This window comes from Camellia sinensis, chromosome 10 (assembly GCF_055761805.1).
Source record: "Camellia sinensis isolate YWXY chromosome 10, ASM5576180v1, whole genome shotgun sequence".
Taxonomy (NCBI): domain Eukaryota; kingdom Viridiplantae; phylum Streptophyta; class Magnoliopsida; order Ericales; family Theaceae; genus Camellia; species Camellia sinensis.
In genome coordinates this window covers 44,193,053-44,206,109 of record NC_138970.1, presented here as the reverse complement: position 1 = coordinate 44,206,109, position 13,057 = coordinate 44,193,053, and the positions used below count along the sequence as shown (strand labels likewise).

General features: G+C 37.5%; 1 pseudogene; it reads left to right on the top strand.

Annotated features, from left to right (window-relative positions):
• Positions 1–13,057, top strand: part of LOC145800332 (galactinol synthase 1-like) — a 102,001-nt pseudogene that overhangs the window by 78,310 nt on the left and 10,634 nt on the right.

Sequence of the window (13,057 nt, the reverse complement as noted above, 5' to 3'; positions counted from 1 at the left end):
AGTATATAGTGTGTATTACATTCTTCAAATGCGCGTACAAAAATAATATTGATTATTCTTCAAATATGTCAAATTCTTTTTTTTTTAATCACAGGTTTTATTAGTTATTAATCACACTTAAAAGATGTGATCTAAATATTTTTTATCACACTTAAAAAATGTGATCTAAATGTTATTAATCACACTTAAAAGATGTGATCTAAATGTTTTTATTCACACTTAAAAGATGTGATCTAAATATTATTAATCACACTTAAAAGGTATGATGAAATTATTTTTTAATGGCACTTAAAAAGTGTGATTAAAAATGACCATTTTTAATCACACTCCCAAAGATCACACTTTAATAAAAGGTGTGATTAAAATACATACATCAAACAAAAAAAGTGTGATCTTTATTTGTATTTGTAGTAGTGACCGTACATTTTTTAACAAAATGTACTAATATTACATCCATCTTTTGTATAATTTTTTGTTTTTGGGTGTAAATTACAGGATTTCTTAAACATCTTCTTTAAACACATGTTCAAACCCATTCTTGTGGTAGACAACCTAGTTCTTCCAATTTTATGGTATCATTCGGAGATTGTTGAGTTTCAAAAAGTTAAAGTAGTGCACTATTGTGTAGTTGTAAGTATTTCCAACTAATCTAGCAAATTCGTTAATCTTCTTGAACTTCATCCACAAAGCTGTTTTTTTGTCTTTCTAATTAGAATTAGAACCTTGTTAACTTTCTTTCACTTTAATTTCCAAAAATTTAAGGGGTCAAAGCCATGGAAGTACATCGGGAAAGAAGTAACATGGATAGAGAGGATGTCAAAATGTGTTAGAAATGGTTTTGGAAAAAAAACAAATTTTTTCTAAACTTTGGTCTAATTTTTTGGTGAGACCCATGCGCCAAAGTTGGCGAGTCTAAGTGGTAACGCGTTTTATGCTATGTTGTGATGGGAAATTGAAGCCAAAGTAATCTCAATGGAAATGTCATTTTGGTGAAATTTCCATTAAGGTTTGAGTTAAAGCTTGTCCCACATTGATTTGGTGGGCAAATTTTTGTGGGTTTATAAGGCTTGGATTTGGAAATTGGGGTAGGCCCCTAGGGGCACTCAAGTTTTGTAGAGGGAGAGGTTATGGGCAAAGTGGGCTACACCTATTGGACCCAAAATAAACACACGCGCGTTGTCGCCGTCCATTCGTCCGGTTGGGCGGGCGGGTTAGGCTGGGCTTGGATGCGGGTTCGTTGTGTGAGGTTGGGTTGGGATTGTCCAGCCTAATACTTATCTTTTTGGGCCAAAAATATTTGAATTTTTTTTTTATTTTTTGGTAAAATAAAATGTCCAGTTTTAATTTCAAATTTTAGTTGGAAAAATTCAAATATTGCTTGCACCTTTTCAAACCTTCTGTATAGATTCATTCCTGTAATTTCAAATTTTAGTTGGAAAAATTCAAATATTGCTTGCAGCTCTTCAAACCTTCTGTACATATTCATACCTGTCCGAACAGGTTCAAGTTCAAACCTAGATCTTTTCTTTAATTTCAAATTAAACAGGTTCATACCTGTTGAGTTCAAAACCGAACAGATTTTCTATCTTTTCAACACTGTCCGAACAGGTACCATACATGTGGGATTTAAATCTGAACAACCAGAATTTCTCCTATAAATAGATAGAGCCTCATTTGGATTTTTCATTCAAAAAATTTGTCCCTGTCTCTGTCATTACTTTTTACATTTTGCTGCATTATTTTTCCTGTGAGAAAGAGTGTAAACACAAAGTGTGTTTGCTATATAAATAGTTTGTAGTGCTGCTACTATTCACTGTTGATCATTTTATCCTGGGAGAAAGACATCTGCAATTTGAAAGTACCGTGGAGAGGACGAATCTATCTTAAGGACATTGTGTTAAACACTGAAGTTGATAAAAAATTTGTCAGACAAACAATTAATGTAAGTAATTAATTTACTTTCTGTTTTATTTTTTTTTATCAGATTCTAATTTTGTTTTTGTAACAAAGTAAGAATCTGTTATTTTATTTTAATTTTTTATATACTGTTTTGATTTGTGTAATCAAGCAGTTTCTCTTCTTTCTTTAATTTTTCAAATATTGTGAAGATTGTCAAACAATCTTAAGACAGACTATTTTTTGTCTTCCTTATATTTATTTTCCGTACTTTTACAAAGTGATATTCTGGATTAGAAAATACAAATAGTAGTCATATACTGTTTTATAAATAGTAGTAATATATTATTTACCATTAGCAATTTTAGAATATTAACTTATGTAGTGTTACAGAAAATTATTGTGTAGTATTTTATTTTTCTGGTTTTAGTAAATTTTAATTAGAGAAGTAAAATTATTTTGTGTTATAAATTTATTTTCTGGTTTTAGTAACTAGAAAATTAATTTGTGTTTTGGTTTTTTCTGATTTTCGTAATCAAATATTATGGCTATTGTAATTGAAACTGCAATTGAAAGTGGTACTCCAATTGTTACAACAACTTCGGTTCATATCTAGAACCATGATCAAGTTCTAATAAATCATGGAGAAAAACAGAAAAAATTTAACGGTACAAAGTTTAAGAGATGGCAGCAAAAAATACTTTTCTATTTTACAACTCTTAATCTTGCCCGGTTTGTTCTTGAAGAGACTCCAGTACTTAAGGAAGATGAAGGTGATCGGCAAGTAGTTGCCGCTGTAGATGCCTGGAAGCATTCTAATTTTCTATGCAGAAACTACATCCTCAATAGCTTTGACAGCATGCTGTATAATGTTTACAGTCCTCTGAAAACAACAAAAGAATTGTGGGATTCTTTAGGAAAAAAATACAAGACAAAGGATGCCGGCATAAAGAAATTTGTTATTGGTAAATTTCTGGACTTTGTTATGGTAGACTTCCAAACGGTAATTTCTCAAGTTCAAAGTTTTCAATTTATTTTGCATGATATTCATGCTAAAGGTATGTCTCTTAGCAAGTTTTTTCAAGTCACTGACTTAGTGGAAAATTATCACCGGCTTGGAAAGATTTAAAAAATTATTTAAAACATAATCGCAAAGAGATGACCATGGATAAACTTATTGTAAGATTGAGAATTGAGAAAGATAAACCTAAGGCTGAAAAGAGGAATGGTAAAAATCCCATTGAGTCCAAGGCTAATATGGTCGAATATGTGCCCAAACCACATAACAAAAAGTGGAAGTTTGCTGGAGATTATCCTAAACCAAGCGACAACAATAACAATAAAAATTTTAAAGGTAAATGCTCTAACTGTGGCACGACTAGACATCTATAGACAGCCCGAACTCTGCTCCGCGCACGAGGGCGCGAATTGTAGTTCTTAGCTACTACAGTTCGGACTCCTGTCATGGTTCTAAATCTAATCTCACAAAGTGCAATGTAAGACTGATAAATCACCAATGAGTCCAAATCCGGCAAATCGTTTTGGAAAATCGATTTTAATCAAAAAGTGCCAAACATAGACTGTTTTGGCAGATTTCAGAGTCGCCACCTAAATATTTTGTTTTGGGAAAATTTAGAAAACCTTGATTCATGCCAAAGGCCACGTGTCCGTCATCACCAAAGTTGCCTCGGCTCGGGAACTTGGGTACGAGAGGGGAAGGTCCTAAAATGAGCACCCCCGCTCGCCTGATCAAAGGATCGGCCTCTACTAACATGATATGTTGTTTTTGAAAACACGTGTTCTTGTTCTGATTATTAGCTAACTTACTATGTGATGCGCACAACACACAAGTATAGACTAAATCACTCGATTTGGAACAAAACATCTCATGTTTATTTTTAAAAATGGTTTGAAGTGGCTACTCGCAAGTAGGCTAAAACACGGATTTACCACCCTCAAGTGAGCTTAGAAAACATGATTTGCCACTCTCAAATAGGCTTAAAACGCACATTTTGATGAATTGTTCAAATTCAAGGAATGAAGCCTTCATCCACAGGCATTCATGCATTTAAACACATAAGCACATAGCCTCATGGTAAGCATGCTATCATGGAAATCACTTACACACATGCAAGGATGCTAAAGCATAAACACTCACCGAGTACTCCAAGCCAAAAAAAGAAGCTAGTTAGTAATCAATGCATGATCCTAGCTATGTCAACAATGCCTAATGCAATACATGCAAAAATGCAACTAAAATAGGCTCGGCTATCTAGAATGTCATATGAATGCAATACTTGATAACATGCTTTGAAACACGTATTCAAGAAAGTGTATTAAAGTACAATGCAGTTTGTATGATGCGCCGAGCCCGATGCGTGCAAGACAAAATGAATGATGCACGCATGCAAACATAAGTATGCTAATTGAAACATGCCCTAAAACTAACCATCGAAAGCAGTTAAGTAAAAGGGAGAAAGACGTGGGGTTGGAAGATATTCACACACACACACACACACACACACACTTATTACAACATTTGTTCCCTCTCGACGGAGGGTCCGAAAGAATATACTGAGCTAGCTACACTAAGCTAAGCTACTTAACTAATCTAATAATCTAATTAGACTAATTATTACACAACACAAATTGAATAGCTAGCTACAACTAATTATTACAATACTTTAATTAATTAACAAATTAACTAATCATGGTAACTAACTAAGCATGCGAGGTATGTGAACTAGGCTGCCACAGCTCTGCCTTGAACAATGAAGGATGCATGCTCGATCGCCTCGCTCAAAAATCCATTACTATGCCCAGAATTGCCTCTGTTTGCATTTGATTTGATCTTTGAAAGGTGCACAAACCTCCAGATAGCTTCTACTCCAACATGGGGACCTCTTGGTGGGCTGCCGACCAGAAAAGGGAGGTGTAGACCAGCTGTAGACCAGAAAAACTTTCTGTAGACCAGAAATTCTGCCAAACTCCAATTTTGTTACAACAGAGAACAAGAAGGGGCATAACAGTGCATTTGCAAGATATGTGTGCACAACCACCCTCCCTATCATTTCTCAAGCTCAAGGGAGTGCGGTACTCGACTCTCGTGCCACCAACCGAGCATCGCAATGCACAATGGCCAAGAAGCCGAGTTTGCACAAGTCAATGTCAATGAATGCACAAATAGACTCGATGAGCCTATACCTCTATCATGCTTGATCAAGAGGGTCAGCGACAAAGAAATGAGGCGCGTTTCATCACTTCAAGTATGAAATGCCCCTCGTTTCTCGTGTTTGGATTAACATCCAATCCAAACGCAATGCAATGCAACAACATTCCAAACACAATGCAATGCAACAACATGCAAACACAATACAATGTAACAACATGCAAACAACATGCAATGCAACAACATGCAAACAACATGTGATGCAACAGCATGCAAACATCATGCGTATCTATCAATGTTAATGTGGCATGCACAAGGTTCCATCATGTGAACAATACATGCATGGCAAGTTTAGAAGCTTAAGGCATCAAAGCTAGTAAAGAGCATCTTGCAAGAGGCATGCAATACCAAGTTTAAATGGCTAAACCAACTATCGATAGAGCTCCACCATGGCAAAACAAAGGCCAAAACATGCTGAAACATAGGCTCAAAAGGCAAGCAAAGTGTGCTCATTTATTCGCTCGCAAACAAGGCAAAATGCATAACCCTCAAGAGCAATGAAAAAGTGATAAACATGGGAGTATAGAAAAGACATAATCTCTGAAATTACATTCCAAATGATGCCATATCATGTACATATCACAAATGAGGCATGCTAGGAGGCTCAAAGCTTAAGGCTAGGAAAGGCACTTGTACCATAGCCATATCAAGCAAGCCCCAAAGGGTCAAGATGATTCAAAACAGTCCTAAAACATGCCAAAAAAAGGCCAAAAACATGCTTGAACATAGCCAACATATGCTAGAATGGGAGGCATAAAGCATGACGCATGCAAGGCCAATGAGCATGATTACACTACAAGTGTAAGAAGCAAATGAGGGATGCTCTAACCAACCAAAAACAGAGTTGTATCATGGCAAAATAACACCAAAAACACACTGAGATGGTAGCCCAAAAAGCTTAGGCAAGCATGCATGCTAATTGGCTCATGATTAAGGCATAAAGCATAACCCTCCGAAAGCATTGAAAGAGTGAAGCATGGGAGAGTATGTCAGTGGAACATGCTCTGAAATCATATATCAAATTATGCTAAATCATGCAAATAGCCCAAGCAATGCATGCTAGTGGACTCAAAACATGAATCTAGTGAGCAAGATTGCACTATGGCTATACAAAGCAAGGCATGCATGACCCAAAACACTTAAAATAGAGCTTAACCATGGCAAAACATGAGTAAAAACTTGCTGGAGTGGAGTAAAAAACATGCTAAAATGGTGGTCCAAAGCATGATGCATGTTAAGGCTATAGGGAGGATTGCACTACAAGGGTATGAAGCATGCAAGAGGCAATCAAACTGACCCAAAACAGAGCTATAGCATGCTAAAATGACACCAAAAATATGCTGAGATAGAATCAAAATAGGCTAGCATGATGGATCAAAGCATTGAGCACACAAGGCTAAATGGCAAGATTATACTACAAGTGTAAAAAGCATGCAAAGGTGGCCTAAACTAAGCTAAAACAGAGTTATGCCATGCTGAAATAATGCCAAAAATAAGCTAAGAACAAGCAAAAACATGCTAGAAAGACATGCTACTTTGATGAGCCATCAACACAAGCAAACAAGAGAAAAGGAGGGGGGACAACCCCCACCCATTTGAGGCCTCAAAACACACTTTCCACCACTAAAATTCTTTTGGAATTCAGTAATTAAAAGGCCAAGAGAAGTTGATCTCAAAGGCCTAAAGAGATGGCACAAAACAAAGCCAAACAAGGCACACAAGAGGGTAAAACACCTCCAACACCAAAGAGGTCTCAAACAACCATTTCAAGCATTTAAAAACAAAAGTTTTTGTAGTTGCAAGTTAGGCCTAAAACATCATGCAAATAGGGCCAAATAAGCAATGAAAATAAAGCCTAAAAGAGGGTATAGACTCACCCTTGAAGAACAACTTCAAAGCAGTAACTTCAGAGGCAAAAACCAAGCTTTTGAGCTTCAAACAAACCTCCAAGAACCTCAGCTAAAGAGCAAAGGTGTTTCACTAGGTGTTTAGTGCAAAAGTATGAACAAAACTCACTTTTAGGCACAAAACAACACAAATATATATATATACAGAGAGAGAGAGGGAGAAATCAAGATAGAGATAGATATGCATAGCCCTAAGCAAAATTTCTGAACCTAAAGCAAGAGGGAGGAGGCTCCCTTACATAGAATTTCAAGTCTCAAGCTTGTTAGACAAGCTAGAGGCTTGAAGCAATCCCTCTATACACGTGTATGGAGGATGCTTTCTATGCCCAACAGCTAGCACAGCTGGTAAGAAAAATATCTGCAGAAAATGCAGGAAGGCCGCCGATCAGTTATAGTGGTCGACCGACCACTCCCTCTAGGCGACCGACCACAAAAAGTGGTCTACAGGAACAAAAACTGGTTGGCAAGGGAGGAGGAGCGTCTGCAGGGGGAGTAGAAGGTGGTGGCAGGCTGCCGACCACCTTAGGTGGTCCACAGACCACCAACCCTAGTTGGCCGATCAGAAAAAAAGGCTGGTAGGGAAGAAAAGTGGTCTACGGGGAGAGAAACTGGTCTACACCCCTGTTCCACCCTCAAGGCAAAGGATACCAAGGTTTGGTTCAAAAACAAACCAAAAAGGAAGCAAGACAAGAGTCCGCAAGGTGAGGCACTCAGTTGGAAGCCCTGAAAACTAGTCTACGGGTACAAAAAGTGGCCTACGAGAGGGAAAGGTAGTCTACGGCTACAAAAAGTGGCCTATAGGCCTCTGTGTCCCTCTAGGCAAAGGCAACAAGGCATGGTCCAAAAGCCAGGCCCAGAGGAAAAGGTTAAGAGGTCCCGAGACAAGGCGCATAACCAAAGGCTCCAGAAACTCAAAATGAGCACAAACATACACAATCACCGAGTGCACAGACGATGACGTCTGAGTCTTAAGGTCGGTAAAAAATGGGGTGTCTACAACATCGTGCCCCTGATTGCCGACGCCCTAAAAAGGATCGCGGAAGTATAAGTAAGAAGACTACCAATCAAGCCAATGTAACAGAAGTTGATTACATCTCTGAGGGGGTAAATGACATCAATCTCTCTGCTGTGGTATTAGAGGTCAATTTGGTTGGAAATTCCAAGGAATGATGAGTTAACACTGGGGCAACTCGACAAATTTGCATAGACAAGAAGATGTTCACTACTTATAATGAGGCTACAAATGGTGAACAATTATTTATGGGAAATTCGTCTACTTCTGCCGTGGTTGGACAAGGGAGAGTTGTCTTGAAGATGACATCGGGGAAGGAACTAACCCTCAATAACATGCTGTATGTACCAAACATCTGGAAGAATTTAGTTTCTAGTTTTTTGTTAAGTAAAAATGGTTTTAGGCTTGTATTTGTGTTTGATAAATTTGTATTAACAAAGAGACCAATGTTGGTAAGGGATACATAAGTGATGGTTTCTTCAAATTGAATATAATGACCGTTGTACCAAAATTTTCTATTAATAAGAATAACACATATTTTGCTTATATTCTTGAGTCAAATTTATGGTATGGTAGATTAGAACATGTAAATTTTGATGCTTTGCATAGATTAATTGGTTTGGATTATATACCAAAGTTTGAAATTGATTCTAACAAATGTGAGATTTGTGTAAAAGCGAAACTAACTAAGACTCCATTTAAATCGGTTGAAAGAAAAACCGAACCTCTAAAATTAATTCATACCGATGTATGTGATCTCAAATTTGTTCAAACTAGAGGAGGCAAAAAGTATTTCATAACATTTATCGATGATTGCACAAGATAATTGTTATGTATATTTACTTAGAAGTAAAGATGAAGCCTTGAAAATGTTTAAAGTCTTCAAAACTGAAGTTGAAAATCAACTTGGTAAAACCATTAAAATGGTTAGAAGTGATAGGAGTGGTGAATACGATGCACCTTTAAATGAATTTTGTGCACAACATGGCACTATTCACCAAACTACAGCACCCTATTCTCCATAGCAAAATGGAATTGCTGAAAGGAAGAATAAAACCCTTAAAGAAATGATGAATGCCATGTTACTAAGTTCAGGCTTACCGCAGAACTTGTGGGGGGAAGCAATATTGTCTGCTAATCATGTTCTTAATAGAATACCCCATAAGACAACTAATAGCACTCCTTATGAATTGTGGAAAGGTCGACCACCTTTTTACAAATACTTAAAAGTGTGGGGGTGTTTGGTAAAGGTAGAAGTTCTTGTTGCTGAAAAGACTAAGACATGACAAAAAACAATGGATTGTGTGTTTATTGGTTATGCTCATAATAGTAGTGCATATTGATTTTTGACTTATAAATTAGAAATACCTGATATACATGTGCATATCGGTTCATGTGTTTTTTGAACATGAGTTTCCTTACAAGAAAGGACAGGAGTTAAATTCGCATAAAAGAACTTATAATTGTACACAAAGTCAAAAGACTAATGACAATCAAACACAAGAGATTCGTAATGGTCTCGACCAACAAGATTTAACTGATGATGAACCAGGACGTAGTGAGAGAGCAAGAATATCAAAATCCTTTGGTCCAGATTTTCTGACATACCTGTTAGAAAATAAACCTCAAAACTTTAAGGAAGTAATGGCAGGTCCTGAAGCACCTTTGTGGAAAGATGCTGTTAGTAATGAAATTGAATCTATTATACAAAATCATACTTGGGAATTGTTGGATCTTCCACCCGGTTCTAAACCACTTTGGATATAAATGGATATTCAAGTGAAAAATAAAAACAGATGGTTAGTATAAAGCAAGACTTGTGGTAAAAGGTTGCAGACAAAAGGAAGGTCTGGACTATTTTGACACATATTCCCCTGTGACAAAAATAATGTTCATCCACATGCTTATTGCTATAACACCATTGTATAATTTAGAAATACATCAAATAGATGTTAAGATAGCTTTCCTAAATGGTGATCTAAATGAAGAGATCTATATGGAGGAATCCGAAGGGGTTATAGTGCCAGGACAAGAAAAGAAAGTTTGTCGGCTTGTAAAATCTCTTTATAGATTAAAACAAGCTTCTAAGCAATGGCATGAAAAATTTGATCATGCTATGCTTACTAATGGATTTAAGATAAACGAATGTGACAAGTGCATCTATGTTAAAAACACTAACAAAGCTTATGTCATCGTTTGTCTTTATGTGGATGACATGCTTATCATTGGAAGCTGTCGAAATATGATTAAATCAACTAAGCAAATGTTGAATAAAAGATTTGATATGAAAGATATGGGGTCGCAAATGTAATATTATGAATGAAAATTACTAAAACATCTAATGGATATACATTATCTCAATCTCATTATATTGAGAAAATTCTTAGTAAATATATCAAGGATGATATGAATGTAGCAAGAACACCTATAGACATCAATCTTTATTTATCAAAAAATAAAGGTGATGCGGTGTCTCAGCTAAAATACTCCCAAATCATTGGAAGCCTAATGTACCTAATGAATTGCACTCGTCCTGATATAGTTTATGCCATTAGTAAATTGAATAGGTACACTAGTAACCTTGGAGAAGACCATTGGAAAACGATCATTCGGGTTCTTAGATATCTAAGATTTACCCGTGATCATGGTTTGAACTTTACTCAATATCCTGCAGTACTAAAAGGTTATTGTGATGCCAATTGGATATCGGATACTAAAGATTCAAAATCCACTCCTTTGGTTAAAAGCATTTGGAACGTGTTCCAATGCTTATACCAATCCTTTGCTTGGAAATGTCGGGACGTGTCCCTATGTTACTCCCTCTTTGGTTAAGAGCATTTGCAACGTGTTCCAATGCTGGTACTACTCTTTTTCCTTTCACGTGCAATGCGTCAGAATCTTGTTTGAGACCTTGGGTGTCCCCAACGGTCGCTCCTAGTCTTTCCAACGTGGTGCGTGGTCAAAATTGCATATTTTTCTTACATCCTTTCTATATGAGATGTAGTTTGGTTTGTGTTTACTTGTTTGCATTGCATTCGCTTAAAATGTTGCATTTATTTTGCATAATTGCTTCATCACGGCTCCCTTTGCATGATCATAAGTTATGTTCGGCATTGTGCATGTCATTTGCATTTTGCCTATGCCTGAGGGCACATCTCTTTGTTATCTTGTTTGTTTGTCTAAGTCTTCGGCCTTGTCAAAAATGGGTCGTCTCTGGGCTTTGACATTCACACACGTCATTTCATGACTCTGAGATCTGTCAAAGAGGGGCAACTGTAGACATCCCATTTTTGACCGCCCTTAAGACTTGGGCACTACTGATGGTTTACTTGGTGGTGAAAGGTGTGCAAAAGGTTCAATTTCTTCGGCAAGGAGAGAGTCAAATCCCAACTTCATATCCCTTTTGGACCAAAACAATCTTAATCAAAAGGTTTTAGACCTTGAAACCCTCTCTTTCAAAATGTTTTGGAAATAAAGTTCCTACGATGTTTCGACGCTCGTATTTCAGTAAATGTTGCGCTTTTCGGTAAACCGAGCAGGGACAAAGTGGAAATGAATGAAGGAGAGATGAACTCTTTGAAAAATCTTTTAAAACACCTTGTTTAGGGGTTTGGAGTTGAAGAAAAGATGAGAGGAGAGAAGAAAACTAGTTGAGGAGAAGTTCGGCATGAATCCGGGTAGGATCGAAACTAAGCGGCTTCACCAAAACAGGCATAAATTTTTGCGCAGTTAGAATTTTGATGCAAAGCTACCACTATTGGAAAGCTTACTTCTGGGGCTTCAATTTGGACACAAGAAGGACCTGAAAAGGAGCTCAGATGAAGGAGATATGCCTACTTGAAATTGGACCTGGAAAGCAGAATTTTGCCTGTCGACCAGAAAAATGGCCTGCCGACCAGAAAAGTATCCAACCGACCACTTAGGTGGTCTACATGTGGCCTGCAGCTGGAAAAAGTGGTCTGCAGCCATGCCACTGCCTTCCCCTCTCTGTGCTGACCCTTTTTCCCCCCTTGCCGACCACTTTTTCTTCTTGCAGACTAGAAAAAGTGGTCGGCCGACCAGTGCAAGTAGCTGGCCGACCACTTCAACTGGTCGACAGCTTTCCAGCATCTTTCTAAAGATAATTTCTTGCCAGCTGTGCCAGCTGTTGGGCATAGAAAGCATCCTCCATACACGTGTATGGAGGGATTGCTTGGAGCTCCAAACTTGTTCAACAAGCTTGTTGCTTGATTTCCTATAAGAGGGAACCTTCTCCCTCTTGCTTTAGGTTCAAAATTTTGGCATTGAGCTATGGATACACACCTATCTCTATATTTGCTCTTTCTCTCTTGTCTTGTGCTTAAAAGTCCCTTTTCTTCTTACTTTTGCACACAAACACATAGTGAAACACCATACTCTTGTTGTTGAGGCTTCTTGAAGGTGGTTTTGGTGTTTTTGGATTGGTTTGAGCTCAAAAAGGTTGTTTGAGTTGTAGCCTTGAAGTTGTTCTACAAGGGTAAGGAACTAACCCCTTAAACCTTGGTTCTTGTTTAAGCTTTTGGCCCTATTTGCGTGTTGATTTAGGCCTAATTTTTAACTACAAAAAGTTCTGATTTCAAGTGTTCTAAATGTTTATTTAAGGCCTTGTTGGTGTTGGGGGTGGTCTACCCCCTCTTGTGCCTTGTTTGACGTTGTTTTTGTGCTATCCTTTTAAGCTATTGGGACCACCTCTTTTTGGCCTTCTCACCACTAAAACTCAGAGGAATTTCAGTGGTGGATAGGTAGTTTTGAGGTCCCAAATAGGAGGGGGTCATCCCCTCTCCTTATATCTTGCTTGCTTGCTTTGTATGCCTCATGTTTGAGCATGTTTGTTAAGCATATTTTGGCTCCATCTCAGCCTATTTTTGGCCTTATTTAAGTATGGAATACCTCTATTTTGGCTTAGTTTAGGCCACTCTTGCATGCCTCACACACTTGTAGTGTAATCCTTGCAAACTAGCCTTCTATGCCTCATGTTTGAGCATGTCCTTCTAG